At 39.9% G+C, this 16,226-nt stretch overlaps 1 protein-coding gene and 1 pseudogene across 1 annotated transcript in view; both read left to right on the top strand.

Annotated features, from left to right (window-relative positions):
• The window catches only part of ROR2 (receptor tyrosine kinase like orphan receptor 2), a 223,833-nt gene that overhangs the window by 4,476 nt on the left and 203,131 nt on the right, over positions 1 to 16,226 (top strand). The gene's annotated exons all lie outside the window — the stretch shown is intronic.
• On the top strand, positions 6,704 to 7,174 carry LOC127047595 (uncharacterized; annotated as a pseudogene).

The following is a 16,226-nucleotide window of genomic DNA, read 5'->3' on the forward strand; positions in this document are numbered from 1 at the left end:
GTGTTAATCTTACTGAGTATTGTCATTTGTATGGAAATGTACTTGTTCATTAATTGCGAAACTAACAGCCTTAGTGCACATATACTGGTTGGTATGAAATTAGAAAGGAAAAGGTCTTGTTGCAATATGCATTGAGATGCCATTGATAACTATATGAGTTCTAAATAAAGATTTGTTAGTGTCTTTTTCAGACTGTATCTTCACAGAACCTCTATTATCAAGTGAAATGTTGTATTCAATTAAGATGATAGGTAGATGCATTTAGTATCTGTACATGTTGGAAACAATTTATCAGTCAGTAGTCAAGTTCTAGTTTTTCCAGAGTCCCCTTTTCATAGTTCATACATTGTCTGTCTGCTCAGCAGTCATGTTAAAAAAAGCAAACCACCTTTGTTATGCATCAGCTTAATATGTTTGTAGAAGCATAGTGTGGTGTTTCTCTTAACAGGGAAGAAATGCTGCATATGGTATTTCATTTAGTTTGTAATATTCTTGTAACTGGGCTTCCTGTGTGAAGGATGGCTTGCTATTTAGGCTTGTTTATTCTCTCTGGAGCTGTTGCTTTGTAAAGGAAGTTGTCATTCGGCTCAGCATGTCTGGAAAGTAGTCAAGCACTCAAGTCTTCTAATCCAGTGACTACAATGTAGTTAAAGCTTCAAAGAAAAGGAAGGACAGGATTTAGCTACACTGAAAGAAGATGCATTGTTTGTTAATCCTATTTTTTATTGTTACTAATACTGCAGGCTCCTGCAGCACAGTCATTTGGGACAAATAACAATTTAACTTAAATGATTCTTTCCTCTGTGAATAGTTTGAAGTCAAATGTCCCTTACCAATTTACTTCTGTGCAAGCCTTTTGAGCTGTTCGCTCAATATTAGTTCTGTTGTAGAAAGCATTCTAGAAAATAGTTCTCTTCAATGATGTTTCCGTTTCAAAATGAAATCTAAACAGTTTGGACAGATACAATTAGCTTATTGTTCATTAGCTTCACAAAAGTAAACAAGATCATATCTATCAATTTTTTTTGTTTGTAATAACTTGCCAATTTGGAAATTATGAATCCAAGAAGGAGGGAACAAACTAACTTTTGTGTTGTGAGTACAAACTCTTTTTTTTTTTTTTTTTTTTACCCAGTTTATTTAGAACTGTTACAAGTGGCCAAGAGAGAACAATGTAAGTAATTCTTGCAAACTTTAAAAAGTCAATTAAAGGCCCAGATTAGGAATTGACAGACTGAACCACTGAATGCTCTGAATCATTTAGCCTAGTATGCTCTCTCTGACATCACAGAAAGGTGCAGGAAACTCTGTAGTGGACAGTTACAGAATAACTGCCCACAGAGAGATTCTTTCCTATACCAGGTGAGTTTCTGTCTCTTCTAAAAGGTTTTATTCTGCCTAATATAACTGTGGAGGTTCTCATCCATATAAATGTCTACTGCCACATATAAATGAATACCACTAAATTTTTAGGTGTGATATGTTGTGGAAGTGAGTTCCACAAGTCAATTATAGATTGTGTAAAAAATATTTCCTCTTATTTTTAAATCTATTGCCTTATCAATTGAAATTAGTGCCCCCTTGTTCTTGTATTAGGAAAGGCTGAACAGGTGCAACTGGTTTACTTTCTCTATACCATTCACTATATTTGTCTCCTCTCTAAACTAAGTTGTTTCAATCTTTTTCATATTCTGTGTGGAAATCCTTCCTTTTCACTAATCATTCTGGCCAATGGTGTTTAGACTCCTTTCTCTTTCATATCTTTTTTGAGATGGATCACCCCTAGACCTATAGATAATATTCCAGATGAGAGTGAACCATTGATTTATATAATGGTATTATAATATTTTCATTATTTTCTATCCCATTCTTTATGCATACCAGTGTTTTGTTGCCTTTGTTTTTAATTGAGTGATCTACAGCAAAGTTCAGCTCTTTTTCCTACTGGTTACAGTTAATGTAGAACCCAGCAGCAATTGATTCCAATTGACTCATACTGGGTATTCTAGTTTTAGAAGGGAAGGCAGTGCATATATTTGTTAGCCCTCGTCCAGACTAACCCGCGGCATCGGCGGGTTAAAAATCGATTGCTCGGGGATCGATATATCGCGTCTAGTCTGGACGCGGTGTATCGATCCCCGAGCGCGCTTACATCGATTCCGGAACTCCATCAATCCGAACGGAGTTCCGGAATCGATGCGGAGAGCCGCGGACATCGATGCCGCGCCGTCCAGACTGGTGAGTACCTCGATTTTAGAAATTTGACTTCAGCTACGTTATTCTCGTAGCTGAAGTTGCGTATCTAAAATCGATTTTAATTCCTAGTCTGGACGTGGCCTTAGAGAGAGATTACAACATTCCTACCTGTAAAGGACATTAATTTACCCCTTGTCTTAATCTATATTAAATGCAGACTGCAAAAAGTAAAGTAGTATTCTGAATCCTTTTAGGCATTATATTATTCTCTTTCCCTGCTATGGTCATATTTTGCATTGCATGTGATGTGAGGTTTAACCAGGCAAGATACTAACAATTTCAACAGGATTGTATTTTTACAGTGGAAACCTCTGTACCAAGCTGCTGCTGCACCCTCTGTAACTCTCACTCAGCCTCCTCAACTCCTCCCCCGTTTCCTGTCCTTTCAGACTCCCAACAGCCTGGGCTCCCAGTTCTAATAATTACAAGCATATCTAAACACCACAATAGGTGACTACTTCAGTATTACCAAGGTCATACTGCATTGCCAAGGAGTTGCTTCTGCATTATTTTGGTTTGCTAGGGGATCCTAATTTTTTGAGTGGATATGCTTTCTATGCCTTAATATCCTTGGACTAGATCCACAAAGCATTTTAATGTATGTTACTTTAGGTGCCTTAGTTCAATAGTTAGATGCTCAGATTCTGCCTAACCCGGTAGGTGCCAAAATTCCCATGGTGCCTGAGTTTCCGCCAATGGGCATGCATACAGCCGCTTAAATCCTGACGCCCAATGCTTATTTTATGCCTGAGCCTCAGTGGGAGTCACAGAGCACATCTACTGGATCAAGCCCTGCATAAAGCACAGCCAGAGGAGGTGGCATCACACATTCCCCAAAGTCATTAGAATACTTCCCAAAATTCAGGAGACCTGGGTTAAAATCCCCATTCTCCCTGATTTGGTGAAGTACTTGAATCCAGGTCTTCCACTTCTTAGCTGACTGGCCTATAGAGTATTTTGCAGCAGAGCTCTCTTATTGAAGCAGGTCAACTTTGTACAAAATACTGAAATATTCTGGAGGTGGGAGGGAATAAAGACAGCATCTATATTCCAGTATTTAGGGAACTCTCCTAGGAAATGGGAGAGTCAGGTTCAAGTCCTTGCCCCAATGAATGTTCAAGTATTTTAAACAAAGTGGAAAAGTTTCAACAGGAGATTCCACTAGAGTGGCGGCAGGGCAGCTGACCAAGTCCTTTGGGCTGGCATGTTCCTAGATTTGGTATTGCCCAATCAGCAATTCAGGTTGTATTCTCTGAAACCAGCTTTTGAAAGATACTACCAGTTGTAATCAATTATACAGACACTCAGCAGACAGTCAGCCAATGCAAGTACTGATGACAAACAAGGTCTTAAGGACCTAAAAAAGAGCTCTGTGTAAGCTTCTCTCTCTCTCACCAACATGGTTTTGTGAGTTTTTTTGCCTTCCTCTGCTATATGGAATGCGACTTGCCAGCTGGGATCATCTGGGCACAGGGGCGGCTCCAGGCCCCAGCCCGCCAAGCGCGTGCTTGAGGCGGCATGCTGCGGGGGGGAGCTCTGCTGGTCCTCGGGAGGGCGGCAGGCGGCTCCGATGGACCTCCCACAGGCATGCCTGAGGAGGGTCCGCTGGTCCCACGGCTTTGGTGGAGCATCCGCAGGCACGCTTGCGGGAGGTCCACCAGAGCCGCGGGACTGGCGACTGGCAGAGCGCCCCCCGCGGTGTGCCGCCATGCTTGGGGCGGCAAAATGGCTAGAGCTGCCCCTGTCTGGGCATATCTCATCTAATCAGTTCACTGCCTTTGCACAAGCTTTGGGCATTGGTGATATTGGGCCTCTCCAGTTCTCTGCCTGTAGCACACAGTTAAGTCCCTTGAGGACTGAAATGCTTTAGTCTAACTAAAGTCTTTGAGGCTTAATACAAAATATTTGGATGAAATTTCATGTCCTGCGATATACCAGAAGTCAGACTAGATGACTTAGTGGTCTTAATATTAATTGGTGGTCTCTCCTATTGGAAAAAACTCACTGAGAAACCTGGGGAGACCTGTAAACCCTACTGAACTTAGATTTCTGGCTTCCAATTGCTATGACTGTTAAAAGCTTCTCCTAATATCTATACCCTAAACATTTTCTCCCATAACTTTAGGTCACTGCTCCTAGTCCAGTTTAAAATTGTTTTAGGCGGTTCATTAGCAGCTCATCTGGTAAGTATTATTTCAGGATGAAGTGGCTTCTTTAAGTGATTTTTCCTTACTTTTGCCAGCCTAATGCCTTAACATTATTTTTCTATACTTTTGTGTATTTAACTAGAATGACTTTCCTTTGTTGTATAAAGAAAAGATAAATTCAGTCATGGTTCTGCTACAAGTTAGCTTTCATACTCAATTTATTCAAACTAACTTTTCAACACAACATACGTAACTGTCCAACTAAATCATAAACTGAACTATAAGGATAATATTTTATTTTAACATTGTAAAGATCATATAATATCACATTTTTGTTTAGAGTGATTGGAATACCATGTAACTTAGAGTGAAAGTTATTAAATTTTTTTAAACGCAATTTCCCAAGAAAAACAGTTAAAAGTGAAATTGCATAGAGATAGCAATATTGTTTGTACTAGCCAAATACATATCTTCTCTTCTTAAATTTTATTTTAAAGAAAAATAAATTTCTATCACAACATAAACTACAACCTAGGACATTTAAATAAGGTTACTATATGGGGAAAATCTCAGAAAATTATTTTGCTGAGTCACTTGACAGCCAGACCAGGTAGGTTTCATCAGCACTAGTTCAGGTGTAGAAAAGGGCTTGAGTGTTTCAGAGGATTAGGGAGCAAGGGACAGAGAAAGAGAGGTCCAGAAGAGAAAACTTTGGAACAATTGAACTCCGGAAAAAGCTTAGGCTAAGGTTAATATTTTCTTGTTTTAAGTTAATGAGAAATGTGAGGAAAGGGGCAAATGTAGACGAAGACCTTTGTATTATGTATATACTTGGTAGCAAAATAGGAACAGCACCTGTTTACATATATCTGCATCTGTAAGATATTATTGAATTAATAATTCAACATATGCACACACCAGAGCTATGCATATCCACACATTAAAATTATCAGCCATAAAGAAATATGCAAACAAAAGAGAGACAGTGCAAACCCTCATTTTCTTCTACAACACTCTCCCAGCCCTGAAAATGCTTCAGTAATACAATAATATGTCCACAAAATGTATAAAGCAACGTTCATCCAGATCAGAATATCAAATAATTCTACTGTCTGAAATAAGACAATATAATACTGCACATCAGGACTTGGGTCAAATATCTAGAATTTCTTGATCTATACTGTTTAGTATATGAAATAAGGAATTTGACTTTATTTGATAAGAAATTTTAAGAATTGATGATGGTAATGCACGTAGAAATACTATTTCCTTATTACGTCTATTAGGCTAGTTTTTCCATGATCAATACAAATTCTGCCATACTGCATTTTTAAACTAGATAGTTCCTTCCTCTTCCAGCAATCAACACTTGCACATCTGGCTGCCACCAGTAAATTGTTTCATTAATTTGTTTTTCTAAAATATATACTTTCTCATTTGGGACATGCAAATGTAATATTGGTGGCTCAAGAGGGAGGTCATGACCTGTAATCTCTTTAAGCTCTATAACTATTTGTTTCTAAAATTTTACTATCTTTGGGCATTCCCACCAAATATGTAGAGAATTTCCTGCATCACCCCCAACACATATTAGATTTTCTCTCCTCTAAATTTAGTCTAGTTGTCATGAGATCTCAGTAGTACATAATTTTAAAATAATTTACCCTTATGGTAGTACTGTGTCCATGAAAGGGTTGTGCCAATTAGAAATTCCATTTTTATCTTCTGATATGGCCCTATCAGTAGTATTTTCAGTACTTTAATAAATATGCATTTTCTAACTAAGAGCCAGAGAATTCCATAAAATACATTTCTAGAATTTCTCCTCTAGAATTTCTTTTTTAAAAATGTTTTAAATTTCCCAACATTATTCTTCCATTTCAGCTGTAAGGTAATTTTGATTCATTAGAGAGGTTTAGAAAGATCACAGCTTCTCTTGTCTGTATCCCCATATCTTAAATATCTTCTTCCAGTGGACTGTCATCAAAGAAGTTTTTTTTTTAAACCAAATGGATGGTGGATTTAGTATCTATAGTCCGTTAATTGTTTATATTGAAGGGTCACTTATTTATACTCAAGAAACTTTGCTTTAGGCTATGTCTACACTACAATCTTAAGTCGACCTATGCTGGGTGCACGTAGCTGAGAGGTGAAAGCATTATTAATTAGTGTGGTGGCTGATGTCCTCACTACCCTACTTCTGTTGGTGGTCCTTACCAGAAGCACTTCCATCAACTGAAGAGGGGCAGCGTGGGGGACTTAGAGCCAAGCTGGGAACTGTGACCATGGGGAGAGTCAGCGGCAAACAGTTGGGAGCTGCAGGGAGTGCTGCTGTTTCAGGTGGACTGGAGAGAGGTTGGTAGCATGCTGCAGCGAGGATGGCCCATACCAAGCAGACAGCTTGTGAATCCCAGGTGGCAAAGAGCCCTGCAAGCAGCTTGCCGCTAAGGCTGCCCTGAAACGTGCCCCCACTACGGGTGGGGTGAAGAAGCTTCATTGCTACCGCCCCAGCACTGTGGCCCTGCGGGAAATCCACCAAGCTGCTGATCCAGAAGCTGCCCTTCCAGCACCTAGTGTGGGAGATCGCCCAGGACTTCAAGACTGGTCTGCACTTCCAGAGCTCTGCTGTCATGGCCCTGCAGGAGGCGAGCAAGGCCTATCTCATGGGGCTCTTCGAGGACACTAACCCGTGCACCATCCATGCCAAGAGAGTCACCATCATGCCCAAGGACATCCAGCTGGCGCTCCACATCTGTGAGGGAAGAGCCTAGAGTACCCCCCTCGGAGTCCGCTGGCTCACAAAACAAGCTTCTCCTTGTAGAGCTAAAACAGTGGCCCCTCCCTGCAGCTCCCAGCTCTTTGCCGTTGCCTCTCCAGGTGGAGCTAACACGTGGGAGCTGTAGGGAGAAGTTGCTGAGGGTACGGGGGGCGGCATGCCTGGGAAGCCCTCAAGCTGTTGGGGGAGATGAACCTTTAAATTGTTCCCTCCGCTCTTAGAAGGTCAGTTATCTTTGGCAGAAGCTCCCAGCCCCACCACCCTGCTGCAGGGTAGAAGCCCAGAGCTCCCCCATTCTCCCAGTCTGGTAGGCGGGGGAGGGGCAGAGCTCCGAGAGCTGCACTTTAATATTAAAGAGCCGCGTGCGGCTTGCGAGCCATAGTTTGAACACCCATGTTTTAGTATGTCAGCATAGTAGGGTAGTTACATCAGCAGGAGAAGCATTTCAGTGTGTACACCTTCACTGTTTTGTCAGCGAAACCTGACTTTTGTCAACAAAACTATGTAATATAGACAAGGCCTTAGATGCTCTACAAGTAGGTTACAAGTAGTAATCTCTTATCCGTGTGGTTCTAATTTATAACCTGTCTCAATAACAAAACTTGAATTGGGACTTTCAAATAAATTGTAAAATAAAATTACATATTCTCCTTTATCTTATACTTAAAACAACCTAAGAGAGAGATAATATTTTTGTGTGCGCCTTATGTTTTCTAATTGCTTGGGCTTGATTTTGTTACAGATCTTTTCAGGATATTCTCACAGTTGATTGCCACTCTAGGATTCAAATGTCTGTAAACCTTATGCTCCTGAGCTTCGTCCATAATGTCCACAGAGGACATCATTGGCCCCACAAGTGTCCTGTCTTGAGGCTAACATCTAGGTAATTGTTGGTTAAAGACAAACGTCCCAAAGCGCTTCTTCTGTTACCAGAATGAGGAAGGTAATGAACCTCAAAAGCCCCCTTGGATTGTAAGCTCCAGCAAATGCTGCTTAGCTGAGTTTTAGGACCTTCATCCTAAGCCTTGTATTACAGTAGGTAAAAATGAATGATCATTTTTAAACTGAATGTGTCAGGTAGGAGAGTATTCTGCCATAATTATTGTTATGACATAAAAATGGTATAGGGACTAGAGATAAAAAGCTAGACGAAGTTTATACCTTCCTACTAAAACATTAATTTTGTATTTTAAATATAATTAAGCAGTTGGAATATATATATTAAGGTAAATCTGAATTCAAAGTATCAAGGAAAAAGGCGTCTGTCCATAATTACCCCATAAGTATTAGGACAGTGTGTGGAAAGAAGTGATGTAGACCATACATGCATTGTTTTGAAGGGATGTTTTTTAAAATAAAGCTGAAGAAACAAAAAGAATCTTTTGACAAGCCAAAAACATACTAACCTTGTGGGGAATACCTTTACTGGGGAACAGGAAATAAAGACATCACCTAGAGTACCCTGGGAACCCTGATAGCTGAAGTTGCTGCTATTTGAGACCTTGAAAATTTAAGATATTCTGTGGTTATTATGGTGGCTGATGGCAAATTCTTTTCTCTTTGACCAAAATCCCTTGGATAGGGATAGATGATCTGGCTTGGATAAAATTACAAGCTTGAAAAGGATCTGAACCAAACCTATTTGAGGCTAACTTTGCTGTTTTAATTTTTTTTAATAACTGCACTTCCTAGTTCTGGCTGGAAGCAATTTAATGCTGCAAGGGTGAATAATCTTGAGGTATTTCCAGGCAGACCAGAAGCAGTACTAGATGTCTTGGAAAAACTGTGTCTGTTCTTGCTAGATTTATAATTCAGTTTTGCAGACTCAGTTGGTTTGGACATTAATATGTGAATTTTTGGATACTTATCCAACCTGTAGAACCTTCGGAGGCTCCTATCTCATTTGTCTTATCTTGTTTTTGTCAGCATAGTGCATGTGGAAGACTTAGTGAATCTCTTTAAATCCTAATACTTTAAGTATGTCAAACTAGCTAGAGTTTCATGATTTATTTTTAAAAAATTTACGGCATATAGATTAGACATTTTTACAAAACCTTCCAACATAATGAAGATATAAAGAAATGAGTTGATCATAATATTACTAAAACATTTTAATTGATGCCCATAGGGGCATCAGACAGATTCTGGGAATCATTCAGAAAGTTAGGAATGGGGTGCTGATGAATGAACAATTTTATGGAATGGAGAATCTGTAGTAATTGCTGTTGCAGGCAGTGTGCCTGGATTTCTAAAAATGTTAGCTGAAAAACGTCTTATGAATGTTCTATCTATTCTAGATAATTTCTGATCATGTCATTTTTTTTGAAGAAAACTTGCACATCACATTGAAGTGATATGGCAAATCTACCTCAATAGTAGGCAATGGATTTGGCATACAGAAATTATTTTGAATGTGGTCTTACTCATAAAGGACCGGACTCCCCTGGCCCTTGTGTAGAGGGAGGGAGTGAAAGTTCCAGGACTGATTCTTTCCTATATCATTGTGCCCTATCCAAGGGCAAGGAACAATTCTGAGAACTTCGGAGAGCTCAGGGACTATACTCTCTGTGCATTCCTGGAGATCCAGATTACTCTGGAGTACCATCTATTGAAATGAATGGGGCAGTTCATACCTCAGAACTATGATTTTAGGCCCTCTGCAATCTCAGTAAAGTGTCTTTGAATCCGTTACACTTGTTTAACAATCTGAGGTGGTGGTGGTGGTTTTTTTTTTTTGTAACCATAACAGCTAAAGACTTGAAAAGAAAAAAAAAGTGGGGGAGGGTTGAGACCCTGGAGAAGAATTGAGGTCTGTCTGCACCCCTTGCCTGACTAGTCATTTGTGCACTACTCTCACTGTTGAGGGGTGCCACCCACACTTTAGGCAACATGGATATACAGAGTTCACAGGCTGCCTGCTCCGACTATGTGCCAGAGAGTTATGGGAGGGATTGTTCCTCCTTAGGACCAATCTCTCCCTCAGCTCCCTTTGAGATAACTTGGCTCCACACCATCCCTCAGTGCAAGCCAGGAGCCAAGTGTTAACGTCTGGCCCCAAGACCATAAATCCACCCTACAGTAGAAACTCTCATTATTCTATGCTCCTGTGAGTTCTGCTTAAACTAGTTGCTTTTCTGTAATGAAGTACAGTATATCATCATAGCTTTTAACCAGAGGAGGATATTAATTGTTTTGCAAGGCAGAGGTAAGACAGAACTACTAAATGGTAAAGGTTTTGCACTTTTTTTTTTTTCTGGGCTCAGATTAGGTTTACTGAGAATTTTTTCAAAACTTGATCTCTTAATTTTACTATTTACTTTATTTTTTTAAAAGTAATGCATGTTTACAACATTTTAGGGGATTAACCACAATCCTTAGTGGTTTATGTTTTCTTGTTCCTCTCTACTGTGGGATAAAGTGCTTAGAAATCCTTGACTGTGTGGCTAAATATGTGACATGACCATTTAGTTAATTAGCATTACAGCACAATTCAGAACATACAACTTCATCATCATAGCAAACTTGAGTCCATAGACTAATTTAAATAAATGTTCAAGCTTAGAACTAAAACCAGTTAATACTATAAAAATATGCATTTCATAAATGTTTGCCGTCTATCATGCATTCTCTCCTTCCCTGTCCATCTCCTTTAACCTCCATCTTTGTACATCCTGCTCCTTCATTCTAACTTCTCCCTTCTCTTTACATATTTTCTATTTCCATCCTGTTAGGTATGTTTTCTCTGTCCACGCTCAATTTCATTCTGCCCTTTTCTCTCGATTTCCTACAACTCTAGATTCTTAATTTGCCACAGTCAACGGGCATAGCACTGTCAGTATTGCATCTCCACCAGTGTAGGCCCTACCCTAAGGATTAGAAGAGATTGGAGTTTGTGTCCAAATCTTGATCTACCTGCAACTTGTTGTGGTGGCTCTTGTGATGGGTAGGCACCTCAAGTCACTGAACAACTGTCAGATGGTTACATCTGAAACAGTGATGGAGAGATGAATTCATCTATTTTATTTTGAGAGTTACAATGCTACAGTAAAAGTAAAGAGGTTGACTTTTAACCATTTGAGAGAAGTCAACATTCTTTTTTTCTGTACATTAATACCGTTGGTTATGAAAAAGTGAAAATTGTGAACGCCTTTCTCTTTGTAGTACATATAATGTATGCATTCTGTATGAGTTTCTTCATACTTTTCTCCCAGTGACTTTATCTTTGAACTAGCAAGCCCACTGTCTGTGGTAATTCTGAGTCAGTTAGGTCAGACTTGGGCTTTTCTGTGCAGGGACTGCCAAGTTATACTGAAATGTGTGGTGATTTTGTGATTTGGGTGAATGTTCAAAATAGACTAAAAATTGAGACTACCAAATGTCTCTTTAATTTAAAAACATAATTTGAACTGGAACCATAGGTCCCAGGGGTAAAAGACCAGTGCTTTCATTTTTATTACTTAGTCATCGTTCCTCCCTGCATAGGGGATTTTTTTTCACTGTGCAAGGGCTATGGTTTACATTGCCTTTTTAACAAAAATGAGTTCAGTTGATTTAATGTTCTGTTTTGTGATGAAGTATCCTGCCTAGGTCATAGTTTAGCTGTTCACAAGATATTTATGAAGTGGTAAAATTTCTCTACTCTGTGGTGAATTTAGTCTCTGGAGTAGGGCAAAAAGTTGGCTGTTTAGCAAATAAAATAAATACACTTTCAGATTATATGTTAAAACTATAGCATTTAATTTTAATCTTTTAGAACCACTTAAATCAGTTAAATTTCTGGAAACTGCTCGGAACTATTGTAAGCTGATCTTTGCAATAGGAAAGGCTGAAACCATTCAGTTAGATGAGCAGTGCACAAGGCTGTCCCAGGGAGCAAAGTTTCTGATTTACAGAACAATTTAAATTCATACCTTTATGCTGTATATAAACTCTGAAACTTATTTGAAAATAAGGGCCCGTTCTTGAACTCCTTTCTCTGACAAAGCTCCCATTGACTGACTGACATGAGTTTTGCCTTATAATGGACCTGAAATGTTGACTTACAGTTAGCATTTCTGATAGACTGCTAGTGGTGGTAGGGATTTTTTTGTGTTTTTGGGTGTTGGTGATGAGGTGACATTTGTGATACCAGCAGTATGTTTCTTTCATCTTTGTCTAGTGACTGTTTTTTTGTATTATGGTAGTACGGAAGGCCTAGTTAGAAACAGGGGTCTTATTGTGCTAGGCATTGTATCCACTCGTAATGAAAAGATGGTCTCCTCCCCAGAGAGTTTGTTGTGTGTAAATAGTGAGAGGTTTTTTGACTTGCCAGCAAAAGTATAGAAAATTAATCTTGGTTTGAATTCCAGTTGTATCCATGGACCAGCAGTGGTTTCTCTAAATATTGTTCACATCTATGAGTAGCCTGTAGAAACTTTTTGAAACTTTCCTCTCCCTTTTTGTATATTGGCAAACTTTATCAGACCGCTATTCTATGATATATTGAATTTTGAGTAGTGTTTGTTGTAATATATCATGTGGGGGAACTTGCACGGTATTTCACCTGTGTCATTAATTAGCTGGGCATTAATAAGCAGAAGTGATTTTTCATTGGTTTCTCCGAGAGAGGCTGTAAGATAGCTGAGTTCCAGTTCAGGTGGAAAAAACTATTTTCTTGTAGTTCCTGTTTCTGTCTGACTCTGGCAGGTAGTGACCTCCTACTTTCTGTAGTGCAGTTCCTCCAGTTACTGGTAAATGGATCAATTTTATTTTATATTTTGGCTCATTTAATTATAGCTTAGACTTAAAAGGGGAAATTTTCTTTCTTTCCTGAGACTAAGTTCTGTTTTTGCAATAGGGATGGGAGATTATTCAATTTCCAGCTTCAGTGAGCCAGCAAAGTGGTGAGAATGGCCCTGAAGCTAAACCCTGCTTGTAGATTCACAAGATCTGACCCTGGGGAGGAAAGTGCATTTGTTTGAACATGGACCTTTTTCAAACTTTGGGACACAGAAATCATTTCTGAAGAAATATGTCCCTGACAACCCCCTTCCCCCCCATTGAACTGAACTTGAAAGACATGACTCCATAAATATGATTTGAATTCATATTTTGCCTGTAAACTACTTATCACCTGTAGTTAACATCTGATACATCTGGTCCTGTATTATTAGTGCTGCAAATAATGTACCTTTGCCCAGGGTTGGATTAAGGTTATGAGGGGCTAATGGGAGGGATGGGCCTAAGTATGAATTACATATTGCAAAAAAAAATTATGATGTCATCAAACATTTTTCTACATACATATTATCTAAAATTAACAAGTTTATTCTATTCTCATTACACTCAATTCTTCAAACACATTTTCCCCCTAGCTTTAGGTGTGACAAAGTCATGAATGATGTCATCGTAATTCAAAGACTGTTTCATTCTCAGTGCTCATCAGGGACAAAGCACTGAGAGCCTCTTGAGTCATGGATCAGAGGACATTTTTGACCCTTGTTAGAGCAGAAGGAACGTTCTCCACTACAGTTAGTGATCATTAATGACACAAACAACCGTAATGCAGTTACAACATTTGGGAAACGTTCTATCACATTGGATTCAGTGATAACTCGGTGCATCCAAATAGATTTGCTTTCATCATCTTTTCTCTCTATATCTGAGAGTGATGTGAATTCAACAAACTGAAGAAATTCTTTAGTAAAATCTACTGGGAGATCGTCTGGGTACTTCTGACACAGACTTTGATACCTTCACTGACTTTGGAACTTGAAATGTTAGGTGAAAAAATTGTAGGCACACTAACTTTTTTTCAATTTTTTCCTAAGCCTCTATCTGGTGTTCTAATGAACTCTTCAGTTTGTCAATGATTGTGATGACGGTATTAACTCTGAAAGTCCTTGTCACTGAGTGAGTAGGCAGTTGCATCGTCGCATGTCTTCTGTCTTTTGCTGCATTTGATTGCATCAACTGAAGAAATTGTACAATTCTTGGACAAATACAAACTGCTTCAACACAACAATCCAGGGCAGACTGGCCAACAAAGGTTCAATGAGTGAGCAGCACATGGTATGTAATCAACCAAAGCATTGCACTCTTTTTTTCTTTGCCTGCATCCTGGAATGTTTGCTGCTCCTATTACTTGCATTGTCATAGCTTTGGCCATGACAAAGGCTGATGTCAATCCCATTTTCAGTGAGAAAATTAAGTAGGTATGAGGCAAGTTTCTCCCCTCTGTGGATGGTGATGTTTATGAAGGTCATGAAATGCTCAACTGGTCCTCTGGGTAGCACATTATGCACAATGACAGTCAGCTGATCTGCATGTGACATCCACTGTTGAGGCGATGGACACTGAAAAATATCCCACATCTTTGATCTCATCTACAATGGCTGATAGCGTCTTCTTTGCCAGCAGTGCAATGAATTAATCACATAGATATGGTGTGTGGCCTTTTCCACGATTTGCTTGTTCATTGATGTGGTGAGCTAAGAAAGGGTCAAATTTAACTATTAGCTCTAGAATGCCAAGGTAATTGCCATTGGGTTTCGATCTAACAGTCTCATATGAACCACGGAATGGCAGACTGTGCTCAGCAAGAAAAACTGTGGTTTCAACTATGTGTCTGAGGATGTTCTTCCAATAAGCACGCGCGTCCAAAAACTGGTTTTCCAGTTGAGTATCAATTCTGCCACTAACTTTCTTTTGGGCATGGTAGTTGCTAATGGACAACATATGCTGCTCACTCATTGCATGGTTGGTAATGTATGCAGTATTCTTCCAATCACTGAAGCCTTCACTGAACATTCTGCACTTTTTGGTATCATAAAACAGGCAGCAATAAAAACAGTATACTTTATTTTTGAAAGGTGAATAGATGAGCCATTCTCACTTGCCAAACTGTTTGTTAGGCTTCACATATTCAAACATTGATTTGGTCAGATAACGATTCTGATTGGTGTACTCTTGCTTTGTCAATAAAAGTCAGCATCTAGATTCTGCCATTTCTGTGGGCCTTTCTCAGTCTAATATGCAATGAGATCTTGAGAAGTCATGTCCCAATCGTCTGGATTGTTGGAGAAGGATATTTTTGTATTACACCGCTACACTGATATAACATGGCCTAATATAACATGAGTTCGCATACAATCGGTAAAGCTCTGACACACTGCTCTGAGCAGCGTGTTAAGGGTGCTGGGCCAGGCCAGGGCCAAGGGGTTCCATAAGGGGCAGAGGGTCTCAGGGGTGCTTCCCACCCCTCCCCCCCAGGGTCTAGGGGGCAGAATTAAACCTTCATATCCTGTGTGGTAGCACTGTAATGTAGCTATTTGCTACAGCGACACACTGTAGTAAATCCACACCCTTGAGAGCTGGTAGCTAGGTTGATGGAAGAATTCTCCTGACAACCTAGCAATGTGTATACCAGAGCTGAGATTTGGTTTAAATATGGCCTGGTCTAAACTACACAGTTAGGTCAGCATGAGGTAGTTTAGGTTGACGTAATTATGTCAGCGTACATATGGCAGCCTTGTCCTGCCGATGTAAGTGCCGTACTACATGGATATAATAACTCCACCTCTGCAGAGGCCTAGTGCTTGTGTTGGTGTAGTTTGGGCGACTCAGTGCATTATGTACATCGACTTCTTGGCTGTCTTGTCAATTTCACGGCTCCATGCTGGAGTTTTGACATTGACGAGAAAGTTGGGGAGCTAGGTTGTCCCTGGCTCCTCACTCCCAGCCGGGTTTCGCCTGCCCAGCTTACCCACTCAGAGAGGTGAGAAGCCAGGAACACTGTCTTTGTTGCTCTTGAGCAGGAGGCGAGAGCCAGGGGAAGCAGCTGGGTTCCCGGCAGGGAGTTGCACGGAGCTGAGTGTCCTTGTTTTCAGCCCCTCACACTGGTGAGGACGTGCACCACTGACAGAAAGAGGGTAATGTGAACATCAACCATTGCAGCAATTATTGCAGTGGCTGTAAGTCGACCTAACATAGGTCAACGTATGTCTGTAGTGTAGACATGCCTGTGCATCTCAAAGGTGCAAATTTTTTCAAACTGTGAGTGACCTAGG

The sequence above is a fragment of the Gopherus flavomarginatus genome, chromosome 3, assembly GCF_025201925.1.
Source record: "Gopherus flavomarginatus isolate rGopFla2 chromosome 3, rGopFla2.mat.asm, whole genome shotgun sequence".
NCBI lineage: Eukaryota > Metazoa > Chordata > Testudines > Testudinidae > Gopherus > Gopherus flavomarginatus.